The sequence below is a fragment of the Melospiza melodia genome, chromosome 2, assembly GCF_035770615.1.
Source record: "Melospiza melodia melodia isolate bMelMel2 chromosome 2, bMelMel2.pri, whole genome shotgun sequence".
NCBI lineage: Eukaryota > Metazoa > Chordata > Aves > Passeriformes > Passerellidae > Melospiza > Melospiza melodia.
In genome coordinates, this window is record NC_086195.1 from 91,222,415 (window position 1) to 91,242,374 (window position 19,960).

General features: G+C 37.2%; 1 protein-coding gene and 1 long non-coding RNA gene across 3 annotated transcripts in view; both read left to right on the forward strand.

Annotated features, from left to right (window-relative positions):
- TSC22D1 (TSC22 domain family member 1) overlaps window positions 1-19,960 on the forward strand; it is a 90,757-nt gene that overhangs the window by 29,618 nt on the left and 41,179 nt on the right. The window lies entirely within an intron of this gene.
- On the forward strand, window positions 380-11,115 carry LOC134414582 (uncharacterized). The gene is made up of 3 exons (XR_010026799.1): window positions 380-1,283; window positions 7,792-8,042; window positions 9,010-11,115. It is a non-coding gene; the product is annotated as an uncharacterized LOC134414582 (long non-coding RNA).

The following is a 19,960-nucleotide window of genomic DNA, read 5'->3' on the forward strand; positions in this document are numbered from 1 at the left end:
GAAGAATGTTAATGCTCACATTTTATCTCGTAACTTTCCCTTTAAAATACTTAAGCTTTGTCAAGAATGTCTTTTACCACTGCTACTAAATTGCAGTTAGATTCCTTGAACCAGAATGTTTTGTGTTGAAAGGACCTTAAAGATAACATAGTTCCAATGCCTGTCATATATTTGCATACATTTTTTTAGTCTGTACTCAGTATTGTCTTGCTGCAGTTAAAGAACTCTAGATATAGTAGAGTTCAAAAATCTGTGCTATCCAGTTAATGATTCATTTCCTTAAAGGCCAAGGTTATCATGGTGAAATTATCAGCTCTTTGAGAACAGTCTGCCACATGCTTCTAACAGGTGATCAAGTGATTCCACTGGAGTTGTGGAATTATACCCTTCCCCATGTGCTCCCCTGCCCCAGTGCTCTATGTCCCAGCTTTGGAGATGGGTAGCATCTTCCAAGTAACTTTTTAAATGCAGACTGTTTTTTATTGCACATTATTGTAATGAACTGCAGTAAGTATGAAAGCAAATCATTACCTGATTGTGGTTGTGAGCTACTTGGTATTAGGCAGAAGCATTTTATTAAATGTAACAACTCTTTTGAGGAAACACTGACCTTTACTTATGTTTGATACAGCAATCAGAGATCAGGCAACTCATTTCATGCTAAAAGAGTCATGTCAAGAATACCTCCATTGTATGTTATTGTCAGACTTGCTTCAAAATAAACTCTGCGTGTTGTAGATATTCATCATATACAGAAATGTTAGGTAATGATTCAAAAGGTAGTGTTGTTTTCAAGAGGGTTCCTAAGTTTTCCTACCGTAATGATTCTGTGATACCGTCTTGCATGTTTGCCTGAGTGCGTGGGAAGCTCTTTTCTATCTGCCCTGGATTGTGGTTATTTTTATCAATGAAATCTCGACTCAAATGCAGGAAAGAGGGTCCTGTGAGATTCAGTGTGTGGTTAAACACTCTCCAGCCCAGATCAGTCAGTGGGGTAAGTTGCTATTTTGGTACGGTTATGTGATGTCTGACTTTTTTCCTGTTGTGAATAATTTTTGTGAAGACAGTATGCCTAGCCTAGAAATCAGTGGTTTTGTATGTATTCTTTTATGTATGACTTGATACTGTTTTTTTTTTCTTGTATACAAGCTAAACCAAGTGCTAATATTTCAACAGATACAGAATGACAGTCAAACACTACACACTGGTATGCCTGTGAAGAGGCACTGCCAAAGTTAATTGTGTCTAGTGCAAAAGCTTGGAGTTCTGGCTGATCAAAGCAGGTAGGTGTGAAGGTGCTTGCATGGAGAGAGGATAAGGGGACTCAATGCAAATAGTTTTACATAAGCAGAACAAAATTATACATTCCAAATGGCCTTTACCTCAGCTGACTGAAACATTTTTAAAACTTGCAATGGTCTTATTCCAAGCGGTTTGGAAAAAATGATGCAATTTTAATTTCATACTGAAATGTGGGTGAATTGAGGCACTAGTCCAATAAGGAAAGTTAAGTCAGCAAATCTTCAGAAAACATTAAATTAGCTAATTAAAGACAGCATATTTTGTATGCTGGTAGCAGTACAGGACAATTTAGAATGCTTTTTTCATATACTGTTAACACATACTAGGTAAAAATATAAAAATGCAATTCTGATCTAAAGCATCACTGGCTTCATATGAGACTTTTTAAACTTGTATCTTGAACCTGAGAGTCAGACTGTATTACAGACGTGTATCATGGTGTGCTTGCACATCATTTGCAAGTCATGACTAAATCAGTTCGTCTTCACTGTCAACTGCTCATGTTAGACAATAATAATCCTCTGTTGATCACAGACCTGTTAATGCTGAAGAACTAAGACAGCTTACAATAGCATTTGACATCACTTTGTGCCTGAGCTGTAACAGTTACTAGAAAATTCAGTTTTGGCTGTAGACTTCTTACTGCTTCTGAAAATGAAGAAGGGATCAAGCCCGTTGCTCTGAGTGCATTCTAAATTTATTAACTCTAAGAGTAAGAAAACCCTTTGTAGAAATCAGGACTTGATATGGGAAGTAACCTAAGTGCTCAAATATGAAATACAACTTTTGAGTGCTTTCCAAAATAAAACTTTGTGAAATTTATGACTTTAAAAACCCAGGTAATTTGTTTAGCTTTTATTTATCAGTGCGCCCATGTTGCCTTTTACTAGCATTAATCTATTAAATACTTATATTGGAGTAAATATTGCATGAAAGGGGAATTTCTCTGCTGTGTTTGAATTCTCCAGAGGGAAGTCACGAAGTGTCAAAATTTACAGAGAAAAGCCTTGAGCTGTTCTCATCTGGAAATTCAGATAGGACCTCACCCTACCTCCAAAAAGCCCAACAAAAAAACCAGAAAGCCCACCCAAAGCCCCATAAAATCAACCATCCAGTTTGATGTGGCTGTTGGAACGGCACTGAAAGAGCACTCCTCCTAACTGTGTGGTATTTCAGCTTCCAGGTTTAGATAGCTGGTCTGGAAGAGTCTGACCCGAGAAGTGTAGGAATTATGTGAAGATTGAAAACTTAGTAAGAGAAATGGTGCTTTAAAAATTGTGTAAGAAATTTCTGTTACCTAATTGTATGTAAATAGAATCAAATTATTTTGAGCAAGCCATGTATCAAGAGCTACAAAGGAAAATACAAAAACCACTGTTAACATTAAGAAACTACAGGCTTTATTTAATTTTTTCAAGGAAGTTCAAGGTATAAAGAAATGCTGTGACCTTTATTTCTCTAGTTGGCTTTCTAAAGCAGAAAAAAGCAAACAAATTGCAAAAAAATCACAATCGTATGATGTCTTAAAAAAAAAGTTTTTTTAAATATTGGCTCATGCACTCTGCCCAGAAGCATAGAATTTCCCTAAGACTGAAAGAAGGTCTGTTTTTATGACAGAAATGTATGTTAGTGCCAATAAAGTCTGTTAATCTGATTAAAATGTGGTTTAGTTAGGCCAAAAAAGGTTTGCTTTCAACTGTACTTGGCATAAAAGCTGACAAGAAATAAAAAGCATGTTAATGAGGACATTTAAAAATATTCTTGCAATATAAACAGTTTTAAAAAGAAAAATAATTATAATATTGTTTAGCAAATACCCATTTCTTTAATTGCATAAAATTGATGCTTCTATTAATGGAATTGTTTTTAAAAGGTAGTATTTTCTATAATCAACCAATCATTCATTTTCATACCTCTAGTGTTTTCCTGTTGTTGTATATGTGCCAAGAAATATTGGCTGTGTGTCTCAAATGTGTGGTGTTGTGATAGCTATATATAATTTTGGAATTCTGTGTCATGCTGAGTTCAGAAACGCCAGGGTTTTTTGCCACTCCTAAACTAGGAGTTTATGGAGGGTCTCTCAGGGATTGGTACCCCTGCCAGTCTTAACTAGATATTGTCTATGCCTTGTCTGATAATCTAGACAATGCTGTGACCCTCTGGGTCTTTAAAGAAGTTGAGCACAAACATTTCTGGAGAGAGGCCAAATGCTTTTAAAACACCTCCTGGAATTTAGAAAGTCAAGATTGTTGCCATTCTGTTTGTTGGCATATTTATCTTTTAATGACAGGGTGCATGATAATCTTAAAAATAACACTTTGACCAAGGTTTTTGCTGCCTTTTCTATCCATCTTGGGACGAAATAACATTATATAATGTAGCTATTATAATGTTCAAGGACTTCTGCCCTTCTCTCCAATCAAGTCTCCTCCTTCTGTCTCCCTGTCCCCCCCCAAAACGCCCTAAACCAGAAATTTTGGAAAGCTGCTATTTTTTTTGTAGTTTCAGTAGCTTGGAATTTAAACAGCTTATATCACTCATTTTGATACTTAATATATGAGCCATGTTGGTGCTAGTTTCTGGGAAAATTATGTTTTACTAAAATTTGTTGTTCTTGTAATGTTTATTTTGAATAACAGTTCAGCTGGATGCTGGTGTGTAGATCCCATGGTGGGTTTGCAGCCTGCACATATGTCTAGAGGTATAATTAATGGCAGCAGGAGACAGCAACTATATGAGCTGCAAATGCTCTGCAGGGGTAGTTGCACTTTACATCTCAAATAATTGCATATTGCTTTAAAATTTCAGTTTGAGGCTTGAGAAGTATTAGACCTGACTGCAAGTAACTTGAATTGGGTATGGCAATTTGTCTGTTTTCTATATTCTTTCACTTGGATCCTGCAGTTGTTGGAGCTACAGTATTATAAGTATGAAAAGTATTGTTGCTTATATTCTGTACTATTAACCAAATATGGAGATTCAATTTTTTGCTTATTTTGCAGATGATATCCTGTACAATTTACTCATAATTGTTTAAACTTTCAATTTCTTGGCTATTGAGCTTCTGCTCACTGATGCAGACAAATGGAGACCACTCCTCAGGGACTTGTGAATTGGCTGTGGAATGTGCCTTATAGAGAAGGAAGAAAGCAATAAAGGGAATTTTACTCTAGGCATATTTATCAACAGTCAGGGCACTATGGAAACACATTGCAGAGATTCCTCTCTTTGCCCAAAGAAGAAGAGGGTATTGATTATAGGATTCATGACCATCTTCCATATGCTCACAAACAGAAGTGCTGGTGCTTTCCTGACTTCATCTCTATCTGTAGATCACCAGTGTGTTTTTCTTGTGTCATCATGGCCATAATTTCTTTCTGCTTCAGCCCAAAGGATCCCATCAGAGCCTGCCCTGTCAACAAACTGCAGTACAGTGACTGAGAAAAGCTGTTGGATATTCAGCTGCTTGAAGCTGACTTAACATTCCATCTAGGTAGTACAAATCACTTCTGGTGGTTGATATGAGGCAACAAAAGAACTTTTCCCAAAATTCCTGTAAGAGGGATTCAGGTACTTTGGATGGTCTTTTCTAGACTTCCTTTTCATTCTTTAGAATTTTATAAGGGCAGTGGAGTATTCATTAACATTTCTCATCTCAAAATGCAGAAAGATTTAGTTGTTTCAGCCTGAAATACATATCTCTGTGTAGGAATCAATCAGGCTAGGGTTTTTGATAGCTAGAACACAAAAATTACCAAGCTCATTTATTCTATACAGTTCAAGACAAGTCTGCTCAAGGAAAGAATTCTGTAGGAAAGGATAAAAAGAAAAGAGTTCTTCCTTTGTTGTAAAAAGAGCGATACCATGATCTTGATGAAAGAAAAAGAATTTAACATCAAGTCATTCCTAGCAGTTTATTTCAGATTGGTCTTCCAGAAGCTGTTCAGCTGTTTCTGTGAGAACACCAATGGACAAAATCCTCAGAATGCTTTTTATTTTCCCCTTAAATTTCACTTTGGATCTTCGTGTCTTCTGCTGAAGAAGAGACACGAATCAAATAAGACCAAGTGCTCCTGTCTCCTACGCCCCTGAAGCTGCAATAGGTGATGTCAGACTGTTTAGTGTATTGAAGGTGATCTGGAGTTTTTTCCATTAAATAGGGTCTTTTGTGTTAAGGACTATTTCTTACAGAGGGCCTAGACAGATTCCTGTCTGAAAGGACCCTGCAATAAGCTGGGTCATGCTGCTTTGTCTGGGCTGATCTGCTCTGATACCTTCTGTTGTTTTGAATGTCTTGATACCTTCTGTTGCTGGAAAAGAATATTGACTTAGAAAGTCAGTAGTGCTTGTAAGCTTCAATGCATCACCTGAAATGAAGCTTGTAGTGCTGTGAATGGCATTGTAGTTTTGAATGATAACTAATATTAGAGTTATAATATTAACAATATTAATATTAATAATAACAACTTGCAATGCCTTGAATCTCATGAACATATCAAATTATCTGGTTAAAAAGAACCTTCTCTTCACAAGGGAGTCTTTAAGAAGAAATAATGCTTTCAGCTGCTACTGTCCTTTTATAATATTGTTCTTAGCCAGCAGATAGAGAGCGATAGACACTTGGGTTGAACACGTTCTGTTTATTGTTATTTTGTCTTCTTTCATTTTCTTCTGTCTTCTTTACTGGAAGAGGAGAGTACAAACATCAGCCTGGAGACATCTCTTGGCCAAGTGCATTTCTATTTGTGTTCATCACTTACTCTTTCTGAATAGGAAGAAACAAGAACATGCATGTGGGATGAAAAGACTGAGCCTCACTCTCTAATCTTTGAAAGTTGGTCTGAAATAATAAGACAATGTTTTGTCCAGTTGAAAGGCATAGAAACATATCTAGATCTTGAATTGATGAAAAGTAATGAAATGACAATAGAAAGCCCCCCTCTTTTTGTGAGCCACTCTTTCTATTTAGACTACAAACTCTTACCTTAGCTTGAGATACTGTAACCATATTCAGGAACAAAGAAGCAGAGTATCCTTCTGCATGCCCAAGCGGTTTCTCTAGAAAGAACTTGCTGATTTTTCTGTTTTAATTACTTTAGAGTATCAGAGTTTGTCCTTGATGGCTTTATCTGTCACGAGTTTAAAAAACAAAAATGTTTCCTGTATGCTACTCTAACTGCAAAATTGCTGTGGTTTTAATGACAAAACCTTCCCCCACCACCCCAATTTTCTTGTGTTATTTTGAGCACAATGAACAAAAGAAAGCTTTTTTGAGCAGCAGAAAGCTTGTAATTGAAGAACATGTGAGGTATCTAACCATCTGAAGCTATTTTGTTTAGGTGTGTGCTCTAGAGGAGAGGATGAAGAAATACCACCAATTGTCCCCAAATGAATTAAGCGAAATTCTTGGAACATAATGAGTAACGTACCTCCTTGGTTAACTGTTGGATCATGCTCTACCTGATGTCTTGAGAGCAAAGAAGAGCCTGCCTGGTAAAGTGATGGTGCCTTGTGTGCCTCAGCACAATGACTGCCCCACATGCAAATGCCTGGCACTGCTGTTGTGCAGAAGGTACTGCAGTGGATAATAACCAGTAAATGCATATGTGAGCAGCTATCCCTGTAGCTATTGGCAGTCCAGTGACTTCTGGTTCTGTTGTGTTGTATGTGGACTCCATGCTACTTATAAAATTTCACAGGAGTCTTAACCAGCTTTCAGGATTTGTGAAGAAGAAAATTTCAGCTCTCTTACACATTACTTTTGTTTGCTGTTTGTAATTTACAACTCCTAGGGCATTTGGGTTTTCAGGAATAAAAAGAGGAGTATTTTAGAAATCCAGAAATATGATGCAGGAATTTGAGTAGGTTCTTATCTTCCACAGCAATCATAATCTGCCTAGGCTAGATCAAAGGTTGTCACAACAGCATTAAGATACTATTAGTGTTCAATCAGTCTGATTTTGGCAAATAAAGTAGAAGACCTGAGATTGGACTTTACAGAGGAGTTGGGAGAGGTGTTAGGAAGTCATTGGTGAGGGAAACATTCAGGTAAGTATGACCATTTCTTCTTAAAAGAGATTATGGGGAGATGTTCACTGCATTGCAATAGATGCCATTTTTAATTCACTTGAGAAAAAGTGAACAGAGGAGAGATTTGAATTATTTTTCCAAGAAATGAGCACTTAAATTTCCCCCTCCCCCCCACCTACATCTACTTGTAACAAACTGAGAGAACTTTCTGGACAAAACATCTTATGATTGATCTCATCTGTTGCTAGATGTCTTAATAGTCTTGAAAGTTCACAGTTCAGCACTTTGGGGTTGGTTTTTTTGGCATCAGAGCATGAAAAAACTGCATGTACTAGTACTCATCTCTTGTCATCCTCCCCTATTGCAGTGACTATGTGTATGTCTCTGTGTGGCAGAAAATGAGGGAATACAGATCATTATTCAAGAAGTTACCAACTAGCACTTTTCCTTCCCCTCCAGTCTTTCTGCCTCCCTACCCTGGAAGTATGGAGTCCCTGCCTCAGCCTACGGCTTCATTCTTTTTCCAGCTGCCCACAAAAGTAAAGAACCAGTGTGAGAGTTTGAAGAAAGAATCCGCTCAGAGTCTCAAGCAAAAGCTCCAGGTTGCAGACTCAGAAAGAAACTTCCTTTGGGGAAGGATCTGCTTCCAGGATTTGCTCGTCTCTTTTTCCTTGGGCAAACAGTTCTTGAAGCAAACGACAGGGTTGCAGGTAGGTAGGGCCCCTTTGAACTGCCATCCGCTGAGGTGTGAAGGATGACTTTATGCTGTTTATATCTGCATTTTTTTTTTGTTGATGTTGTCTTCCACCTCTCTAAGCTGAGAGAGGGAAAGAGTGTGAACATTGTAAAGAAAAAGTGTTGGGGAGAGAGAGAGGAGAAAAATGTTCTGGGCCCTTGGAAAGAATGCCTCTGTGTAAGCTTCCTGTCCATGGGTCATATTTGTACTTCAGTTCTGTGAAGCACTAATGACGTTCTTGGTGTGACCCTTCTCTAGACGGGAAACTCAGTCAAGAGCAGAAACTGGTGGCTGGAGCCAAGATAAGGCCAGTGATTGTGTATGGTCCATAGCCACACAGTTTTCATCTCCTCCCTGTCTCTTTACACTCCTGCTAGGTTTGAATGTGCAGTAAGGCAGAGATCATCAAATGGGTTTGAAATCTGATGTGATTCCCAGCACTGAAAAAGTTTCCCTGTTCTAAAAGTGTAAATACGTTTCTTCCTTTAGAGGAGCCTGTGGCTGCTGGGTTTGTAAAGTCCTGTTCTTTTGTCCATGTGAAGGAAATAGACTGAAATACTCTGATTAAAGGGATGTGCTGCTATCCCACATGATCAGCAATCCCTCAGGCCCAGAGAAGGGGAATCAGCTCAGGTAAATTCTGCCTTTCTCGGTTCATGCTGTGCAGAGCAACAGCCTCTTCCTTGCAAACATCGGTAGCCCACAGTCAGACCTTTCTTTTTCCAGCTATGTCATTGCTGGCACGGGAAGTTTATTCTAAATTCCTTTTTGATTTTTAGCAAAAGAAATCACTTGAAAACTGGCAATGAAATTCTAAGGAGATTTTACCAGTTCCTCTTTCGTGCTGAGTTTGAAGTCATTTGGAACTATGTTACGTGCATTATTACTTTGATGCATCTTGTGACTCTCTCTCCCTCTTCATTCCCTCCAAATTGCTTCAGGACACCTTCTAACCTTTATACTGCATCACAAGCCTTCAGCAGAAGATCTTATGTTGCTGGAAGATGACTGGGTTTGGATCTTGGCCTTCCCTAAGCAGGATCTCCTGGCAAAAAAATGGGATTGGGAAAGAAATGGCTCCTTTTTCCATCACACAGAACCACCCTAGAAATGGAGGCCTAGGCAGAAAATTACTTGTAATGCATTGTTCTTTAGGGAATGTGTTTGGCCTCCCATGGTCCTTTTGTTACAATGTCATATAGATATCCTTTATAAAACCTAAACCTGGCATCTTGCTATATGAAGATGAAGTCAATAAATCCAAGATAAAGAGTGTACAGGTATAATAATGTGATCGGGTCTTGCTGTCCCTTGCATAGGAGATGCCACGTGAATCTGTGAAACAGGGTTCTGCTGTGGTTCAGACTGTTATATTTGTAAAGCCTTTTCTACTTACATTAAAATCATTAGAAATAATAAAGGTTCTTGTGAAAATGGTATTTAGACTTCTACCTTGCTGGGTATAGTTAAAAAATAAATTTGAGCCAAAATGTCACAATGGGCAATATGGGAAGTAGTGCATCTTTTGAGGTTTCCTGTGGCTTTGTGTCACAAAGAAGTGTGTTGGAACGGTTGAGAGCTATAAAAGGGAAAATCTTAGATTTTTCTTTAAGAGTGAGAAGTTGTTTGTTAGAAAGCAGAAAGCTTTTAATCGTTCCCCCTAAGGGATTGTGTAGTCAAACTTAATTAAATGTCTTCTAAGATCTCAAATGAAAACCTTCTGTTTGGCAGTAGCGAACAGCACACACATGCCTGTGCACTTGTGTTGTTCTTACTATAGGAAATTAGTTTTGAAGAATAGGGCTTAGTTCTAATGTTCAGATTAGGAAAGGGGAAAGTTTTGTTCTGAAGCTGAATGTGAGAATAGGAGGCAGGAGGGTGTACCAGACCCTCTGGCAGTAGGTGAAGAGCACTTTCATTTTTCTGTTTTCTGCTTCTGGCAGTTGAAGTAAACTAGCCAGATGCTTATACTTGAATCCAATTAATTTCTTGAATCAGTTGCCACAAAACATTATTTTTTAACTAATGCCTAGATCTTTTGTTAAATTCACCAGCTTATTTAAATTATTCAATAGTTTTAACATAGCCCTGAGGCTACTGCTTCACGGCAGTTGTCACTTCTTACTATTCTGGAATGCACTGCAGTCCTAGTACATTCTAAAAATAATTGTTCAGATGGTGCTGTTTAAGTACATACTTATGTAGTGAGCCATTTTCACTGGACTTTCTGAAATTGGCTTTCTGTTGGATGGCTTTTTAATATCTTATTTTGCTGTGATTATCAAACTTGTTTATCTTGGTGCTTCTGTGGTTATTGAGTAAAGTGCTGAATTTATAACCCGGTATTTTTAGAGAGCTGATAGTCATATGCCTGTGTTAAACTATGCAAGCACAGTAACAGTTGTTAACTTTGAAGTTTAAAAAAAAACCAGTTTAATGTATCAAATTCAATCCTATTACAATATGTGGAAATATGTATGTGATGAACTTAAAATTGAGTAGTTGCTACAGATGTAGACATGAATTGTATACTGAACAGAAGTAATCTAGACATTAATAGCTGAAGATCTGTGGGTCTCAGAAATGAATTCTAACATCTGTGACTAGAGTTTTGTGCCAGCAGTGCTTTTAGTTGAAAATACCTGTTTTTCAAATTTCTAGTCCATTTGAGGTCTGATATCCTTTGTGCCTTAATAGGTTTACTTACACTTGCCTCAGCCAGTTTTTGGTCATTTTGATCTGTAGTAGGTAAATTTAGGATTGTCAAATACTTACGAAACAGGCACTGAGGCCTGTTTATGTTACTGTCTCAGTTCTTAAAATGGCTTTACTCTCCCCATCACAATTAGGAAACAAAACCACCAAAACAAAAGGAAAAACCAAACTAAAAAGCCTGTTGGAATTCTACAATTGGTATTTGACATTTGTCTTATCACCGTAGTGTTGGCATGTTTCTCATGCTGAGTTTTACAGTTGGAATCCTGGGTTCTTGGTACATCCTTAGAACAATAACTCATGCCTTTGTGTTGCTAAATAATAAAGATACCTGAAACAATTTTCTTCTTGTTTATATTGTACTTGCCATAAGTGTATGTATCGAGTGACTCCTCTGACAAACTCTGGAATGCCAGGAAATGTGGAAAAACACTTTATGATTTCAGAGATTTTTAATGCCTGGTACTAACAGAATTTCAAAAAACAGGCCTATTTTTCCTCTTTCTATTCTCTTAAATATTTCTTTTGACTATTTGAGCTACCTAACTCACTTCACGTGATCCTTTATGTCTTCTTGACCAGATACCAGCCCCTTATAATTGTTTCATAGCCAGTTAATAAAATCCTGGCTTTTGACACTGTTTTGCCTGTCCCAGAAGAGCTGTCTTGTGTAACTTGAAAGTTTTGCTTTCTTTTTTTCACCTTATGTCCACGCTTTGTGGCTTATGCTGCAGCTCTTTCTCTATTACAGGATGCTTTGAGGAAATACGCTGCAAAGATCAGGAAATTTGGGGGAAATTCTTGCTGATGTTGCTACTTCAGCCAGAGCTAAACTTGTCATTTGTGTGAGAGATGCTTGGTCAGTTTAGTTTCAGGAAGGGAGATGTATCAAAAAATGTTATTTTTGTAAGCCAGAAAATTACTTTGATTTTATAAACAAGAAAGTGGGACTAAAGAGCATAGGTTCTGGGGTGTTTCTATTCCCTTGCTTTATACTTAGGAGGTGGGTAACAAAAGATGAACAATTTTATGTGATTTTCTGTAAGCCAGACATGTTCTTTCAGCAATGGTGTTACTTAAGTTAGATTTCTTTAAGTCCAGTTTGCAGGATGTGGGGATTTGAGCAGGTAACAGTGTCAAAAATATTTTTCAGATCTTTCTTTAATTGAGGAAAGTAGGCTCATAACTTGGTTTATCAGACATGAAAGCATCCTTGAGTCTCAAAAGAATGAATGTGATTTAGGGGTAAGTTTAGAAAAAGTGTTTTTAACTGACAGCTGGAAAAAGGCATTTTCTGCAAGCAGTGGTGACTAATGGTTGAACCATTCCAGTTTTGTGTGTTGCATGGACTTTGAGAAGAATTGACGGCTGCACGGCTCCTAGGACAGGTCCGTAAGTTGATGTCAGCAACGTGAGGTGAGTTGGTGGGTTGTTGCAGGAATTGCTGTTTTACTATTTAACTTGAGTTGTCAGTTTAAAGACCATATTAAGTTTGTGATTCTTTTGCTGATGACAGTGACACTTCCCTGATCACTTGCTAATTTTTTTAAATTATATAAATTTACTGTTCTCCTGAACTGTTCTGTGTTGTATTGTTTTGTTTCCTTGGTTGCTCTCACTCGAGTGGCTGGCTTTCTCCCTGGTAGAAAGTGACATTTCTTGTTTTTTCCGTATACTGAAGAAGTGGAGGACAGGAAAATGCGTAGGTTTTAGCCTGGTGTTAAAAAACAGTAAGTGAAGAAATTGTACCTTGCACAGATGGGTGTCACTTTCATGGGGGCAAGATAATATTTTATCTTGAGAGAAGGTTGTAGGAGGTTGCACAGTTAAGGAGGCATGTGGGTTTTGGTGGTTTTCTTCTGGGTAACTACTTCAACAATTGTAACCATACCAGTATCTGACCTCCTCTTGCCAGATTCAGGTTAAGATATCACCTGTAATGCTGAAGAAAATAGCTTTTAAATAAATAACAACTTGATGGTTATAAATTGATTTAATGAGATCATAATTGGCCTTCAAAGATAGAAATGTGATTTATATAGATTTTCCCAAACTATAACTTTGTCCTGACTTAAACTGAACTTTCATCATTGGATGAAATTACTTTAGAGCTCACATTAAAGCATCCTTATCCATTTGAATGTTTCAGAGGAATTTCCACATACCTGCTGCTGATGTATTTAGAACTTTTCTGAATAGTAAAATTTGAACTATTTTTTGAGCTAAAAATGGTTTCCTGGTCTCTGGTAGCACTTTGTATTAGATGAGAAAGCATGAAAAATTGATTTGCACAATCTTTGTGTGCATATATAAACAATGGAGAGATGAAATCAGACGGAAGTGTGTAAGAGTAAATGAAGAACAGCTGACATCAGCACAGCTGCTATGTACAGATGGAATGTTCCTGGCTGACTTCAGGATTACAGTGAAATCGAAGCTTAGTTGGATACTGGAACGGCACAGGAACTGGACTTACAAGCAGCTAGCTAATGTGGGAGCTCTCCCTTAACAGGCAGTAGACTTGACATAAAATCACTTCAAGCAGCTAAGTCTTTTTTTCCCCCTGTAAGTAATGATAGAAAAGTCTGGACTCCCAGATTTATAGCTTGTGTGGTTAGGTTCTCTGGTGTATAATAGAGTACAAGTGCTGAATTGAAGCTTTATTATACCTCAGGCACTAGTTGTGCTTATCACCTAGTGGTGTCTGAAACCTGAGTTGATGCTGCAGCTTTTTTTAAGGGGAAGAAATAAGGGACAAGTTAGAAGGGCTTATGGACTTGTACATTTATTCTTCTGTAGCTTTTTAAGACCTTTTATATCTGTAACACTTGCAGCTGCTTGAAATTAGGAGCAGGTCAAAAAATTGAGAAGAACATAGGAGTAAGGATATTCAAAGAAAGAACTTACATTAGTTTCTTTCCTAATAAATTAAGAGTGGCGATGAAAACAAGAATGTGCTATTCATCAAAAGCCAGTATCTGTTCCCTTGTATTACTGCTAAATTTTATAATAAATTCTTAGCTATTCTTCCCTATGCTTGCATCTGTTCTAGAGATTTCGCCCATTTATCCCTTTTCAATGAGTACGCTAATCTTTGATACTTCCTTTTTAACTAGCTCGGAACTGTTGGGTTTTTAATTAAGTAGCTTGAGAACAATGAACAGTAATGCTACATTTGTTCAGAGAATAAAAACTTCTGTTCCCATGTCAGTCTTCACATCATTCTCCAAAACGATATGCTACTTGGAAGACCTGACTGTATCTCCTGTGCTAGCAGTCAAACCAGTGCTTCCAGTGTGGTAGTACTGAAGCTACAGGGCATTTTGCCTGTCTCTCCAGGCAACATTGACACCCAAATTCCTGCTTGTAGTTGAACTCAAGTTACTGTTTCAGATTAATTTTCTGCCTCCTTCAAAGACTTTTTAAAAACTGTAATTTTGATGACAGTGTAATAATGATACAAAAAGCTATCTGTGCTCCTTGCTCATTCTATACAAATTTGCCAGTTGAGCATTTTTCTCCAGTGTTTAGCACCACATATGAATGGATAAGTCTCAGATCTTCACTTGCCATTGCTCTTAAGCAGTGAATGGTTTGTATTGCCACGTTTTGTCACCCTGAACTACCATCTGTTTTGTGTCCCTCAAGCGCCTGCTGTTTCAAAATCTGGCCTGTTTTTTTGAATCTGTGTACATTTTTCCTAAAGAAATTCTCCTTTCTGCTGTTCTGTAAATACCAAAGTGTATGCAAGATGTTATGGCTTGACTAGCTGTTCTTGTTTGGTACAGAATGCAGAATTAGATTGGAGATGTTTGAGAACCACACTGTGTAATCCTTTGGTTTAGTGAATAATCTCATCAGTTTGATTGACCTGTGACATTGACTTATTCTCAGGTTGTTACTTTTTGGAACTTTGTTTTTATGTGAACTTCACTGGAATAAATCATGTAGTAACTGGCTTTCTGTGAGGCAGGTATTCTTGTTGCCTGAAGGATTTTTTTTCTGCACTACCTAAAAAAATATACTATAGAACTGCTAAAGCCCTGTATTTATTCCCCTTCTTCACTCTTGTTTTTGCTCATTAATTTCTGACACAATTAAGAGGTTTATTTACTTGGCAAACTCCATCCACCATTTGGAGAATCCATGCAGGTTAGATAAGCCTGGAAAATTAATTGCTTTTAATATGATCCATTATTTAATTTACAAAGTACATTAATATCAATAAAGCCTCACCCTGTATCAAAATGTAGGAATTTACCTTTCAACTTAAAATTACAGTGACTGTAAAGTGATGTAAATGCTGTTTCCACCTACTCCCTCAAACCTAAAATTCAGCTTAGTCTATATAAAATTCAGGATGTAATTATTTTCTCCTTTTTCTCTCTATGCCAAGAAGGAGACTTTGCTTATTACATGAGACCATTGGATGGTGTTTCAGTACAAACATAACTAATTTGTTTTATAAGGCAAGGGATTTTATTTACACCCCAAATGAATGTCAATTCCTCATTTGCACGTAAAGTTAAAGATTGTTCCCTCAAAATTCTGTCTTAAACATAGTCTGTCATACAAGGATTTTGCTATGGCAGAAAAATCTCCCTAAGGTGGAGTTTTGGGACCTGTAGTATAAAGTATGGTGTAATATGTGATACAATATCTCTTCTTAACATGACACAAAAATAATTACCTTCAGAGACTGTACTCTCTTGGGATTTTTTCCTCCCAGTCTGAGGTGTTTTAGAAAGGAATAATTTGTACTTGTGAATGGTGTGAAGCTTTGTTAGTGAACACCACCATTTTTTAATAAGCCCTCTGCCCTTGTTGCCTAGTTGCTGTCTTACTTAGCACACTGACCTTTTTTTTGGCTATGTTTGTAGTAGTGTCTTCTTCATCTGAAGACAGTAGAAAGACTTTTTTTTTTTTTTGTTAAATATTTGAATGTTTATATGCTGCTTTTTTACTGTGGTGTTAGTGACAGCTTCACCTGTGAGTTTGTTAGCCTTTTGCTAAATTAAAACATTCTTACAGATAGGGGAACAAGGTATGTATTTTTAGTATTTTTTTAAATAAACATTGTGCTCTTGTAAATAGAAGTGGTCAATTAAATACAGATATCTTATTAAAGAACTGCTTCATGTCACTAGGCATTCATACTGACCTTTAAAATGAAAGCTAAACCCCAAAGAAGCTCAAACTAAAGCAGCTAACATGACTGCTTTCTAAAAACCACACTAAGATAATGAGTTCTCTGAGTATTCTGGGAGAAGCAATTCCAGTGGTCATAAGGAGGTTGGGTTAAAGATGCAGATGATTAAAGTGAGGTCACTTAGTGAGAGAGGATATTGTTTTCTTCAGCTCCAAACCTATTACTTTTTGGTATCTTTTTAAGTGCTTAGTAAATTTAAAAAATGAATTTGTGTCAACTCCAAGCTCCTGTTGCTTTTAAGAATAAATTGGAGTGCTGGATCTATTTTGTCTGTGGAAATGGGATTATATGTCTGTATATAAACAGATCCATAGCTATGTCTATTTCTACAGTTAAAGCAAGTTGGTGTGGAATATAATTTTGTTAACAGCTTTGGGAATTTAGAATTTATATTTGTTCCATTTGATTTTAAAGACTATCAAACCCAGCCTCTAATAATTAAGTACTACGGGCTTTAAAATAACTTTCCCCTAGCTTTTCAAAGCATTGTTATTATACTGCAGTTATCTAGTTTTTGATGATTCAGCACTAATGTATAATCAAAGGGGTTTGTCCCCCACAAGGAGCAGTGATCACCCTCTGCAGCAGTGGTGTCTCTCTGTCTCTACATGGGGCCAGCAAAGCTTTTTTTGCTATTTTTTGTTACAACTGTGTGCTGATTTTTGGACTTGACCTGAATGCTCTTGACCAGTAAGGGCAGTAAGGTTTAAATGCTGAGCACAGACTGATTAACAAGGCATTAAGTTAATTCATCAGTTAATTCTTTCATTTTTAAATAAAGTATTAATGTGGTTTTGGTGGTCACTGATGTGCATTACAAGTTAAACAGATAGCTTATATAAGCAGTGTGGATTTCTAAACTATTTGAAGATTTTGGTAGTTTTAGTCCTCAGTCTTAAACTGTGGAGTTCACAGAAATTAGGTTGCTGGATTTGCTTTCTCATGGTAGCTGTTGAGGTATTGAAAAACAGGTATGTCACTAACTTGTTTAAAGAGGAGGGTTTTAAATGAGTTTGTGTAAGCCTTGCTCTGTAAATGTGGTTCTTAGAAGTGATTTTCCTGTTTTACAAAACAACTCTAGATTTACTGGGCAAGAGGTGGCTTTGCCACTCCTGTGGCTTAGTACCTGAGTGCTGGTTCAGTGAAACTTGAAATAAAGTGGGCTAGGGCTTGAGGAAGGTGGTAGTCATGTCTGCTAGATGGTACTGAAATAACATGACCTATAACCTAATTTTTCCATGCTTTATAAACTTCAGATATGGTGGACTTCAAGTATTTCTGTTACATCCATAATGGTGGATAAGATTAAGACCAAAAGTTCCACTGGAGGAGAAAATAAATTTAAATCCTTATTCTTTAGAAGTAGTTTCAAATGCTGAAGAGCATGAACTAAAGATTTCTGTTTTTAGAAGGTGCTTTTTAGTCCTGAGGCCATCTGTAAAAAGATTTTTCATGAAAAGATCTTACATTCATCTATGAATTCAAGAGGATTCATTAATACCACTCTTAATTTTCATGGAATTGTAGAATGTTCCAAGTAGGAAGTGACCCACAAGGATCATTGAGTGCTCTGTGGGGAAGACATAAGAATTCTGTATGGCTTTAACAGAGGACCTGTTACTGCAGGGCAGCCTCCTTGAGAGGTGTCTGCTGAATTTTCATGGAAATACTGTGGTGCTCATAGATAGACAGACACTATCCAACGCTGTTACCAGCTTGTGCCATCTTAACCTCTTAGGACTCATTTTGATTTATGCTATTGTGAGTTGATGTACTTTTGAAGGACATGCTGGCATTCCTGGTTGATATAGTCACCTGTTGTATGCCTTGCAAATTATGGGGTGCCTTCTGACTCTAATCACGTGCTTAATTAATCCTGTTGCTTGGAAGGATGGCAGTGCATAGGACCATGCTTTTCCCCCAAATGCTCTGTTGAGCAGTCCTGCTGGGTCTGTTCTAACATCTCACCTGGAGATCTGGGGCATATTAACAGGTTTTGGATTATACTAAACCTGTTTGTTACAGCATGTTAGAATAGATGTTGTGTTTGGGGCATGTGTAGGGAGAAGAGACAGACTTCAGGAGAGGCTGAGTTCCTGAGAACTCTTAACAATTGTGTAAGACTTTGTACAATAAATACAAGTACTCCAGGTTTATCTTGGCACCCTCTCCAGCTGTGTATCTTTTGTGTGAAAGGCCATTAGTTATGTTTCTGGATGCCAGAATAAGATAGAGAAGTTTATTGCTTGCAGATGGTGCTTCACATGCATAAATAAATGATTTCTGCTCATGCAGTTACACGACAATGTTACACAGCTTGGTTGTAACTTTAGAATTGTGCTAACACACATCTGAGGCCGTAGTTCTTGGGTTTGACCAGTCCTTTTCCTAAGGGTTATTTTGATGTTATGTAGACCAACTAAAAGCTCTTAAAAGGTTAATTGTTACAACAAAGGAATCACAATTTACTGAATAAATCTACTGCTGTCTTGCTGATGGCCTTTTAAAGTAGGATTGAAAGTGTAAGTCAGTATAGGAAATGGCCTCTGAGCCATAAAGATTTTTTTTCCTTCCATCATATATATACTTTGGACCAAGTACTGTACTCATGATTTTACATGAGAGGAGAGTCTGCACAAAGAGCAATTAAAATAATGTTGGTAATGTTGGTGTAACAGACTCTTGGTGGTCAGTCATTTCCTCTGTAATCTGAGTGCTGAAATCTCAGCAGTTTGACAATTTTTAAGTTTGTGTTTCTCTGATATCATCACAGAAATTGACAACATTCTCTTTTTTCAGTAATATTTCCCTCTGAGGATTTTAGGCCATGCATAACTACTGCATCTATCTAAAGACAATTTCATGAAAGGCCTCTTCTCATGCCTTCATGTTATCATGGTGATACTCAAGTTTCAGCATAATTGGATGTGTCAGGACTTAGCATTAATTTTGGTCCAACTTGTTATTTTGATAATGGCATTAAACTTGTACAAATTTGATGCTATCACATTCAAATTCTAAAGGTATCCTAGTCTATCAGTATGTGAGTAGTTCTCCATTGACAGTGATGATGGGAGCTTTGTTTCCATTCTCTTTTACTGTTATATTGAAATATTGTAGGTTTATTATAGGATTTAAAAACCCATGACTGTTAATCTGAGTAAGCCTATATAATGTACTTAAAAGCTTCTGTCTGTCTTGTGTCACTTCCTTCTGACTTTCCCTGGAAAAAGATTCAAACATTCAAAGATGTAGTCTCTAGAATATCTTACATTTTAACCCAGAGACAGAATTGAAGTATAGTCCATTATCCACAGAGACTTTTGGTGTATTTGATGCCAGGTAATGCCATTATATACATATTACGTGTGTATTGTTTTATAAAAGTATTTAACCTGAAGAAACTATTATTCTGCTTGGAATGTGTTTTTGTTAATGAGCAGTGCATGTTAAGTAGGCATTGTAGGGCTGGAGAGGTAGGCAGTTGTCCTTTCTCTTCAAACTTACTCTTTCTAATTCTGATTCCTGCTGATAACCAAAATTTTAGGAGCATTGCCCTGGAAGTTTTTTTCCTTTTTAAAAGGGTAGTAATATTCTTCTGTTTTGGCAGCCCACTTCCACTTGGTGGGTAGGACATTGTTCTTGTCACTTCTTCCTCCCTCTGCCCCAGCTGTTTTATTGTTGACTTTGCAAGCAAACTGAAACTTCCTCTCTGATGTTTAATATAGAAAGGAGATTCTCTGTCCTAGGACCTTCCCAAACTATGCTAAGAGGTCGATGTTTCTGCAAAAGCAGCTTAAATCTGTTATCTTATCCTCTTGTGTGAGGGTTCTTGCGCTTATTTCTGTGTTGAGCTTTAGGCTGCAAACAGTGATGCTACAGCTTCTCTGGTAATAGTACAAGTAGGAAATTAATAATCATGAGGGAAAGAGCAAACCAAAAAATAAAGCATTTAGTTAGGGATGTCT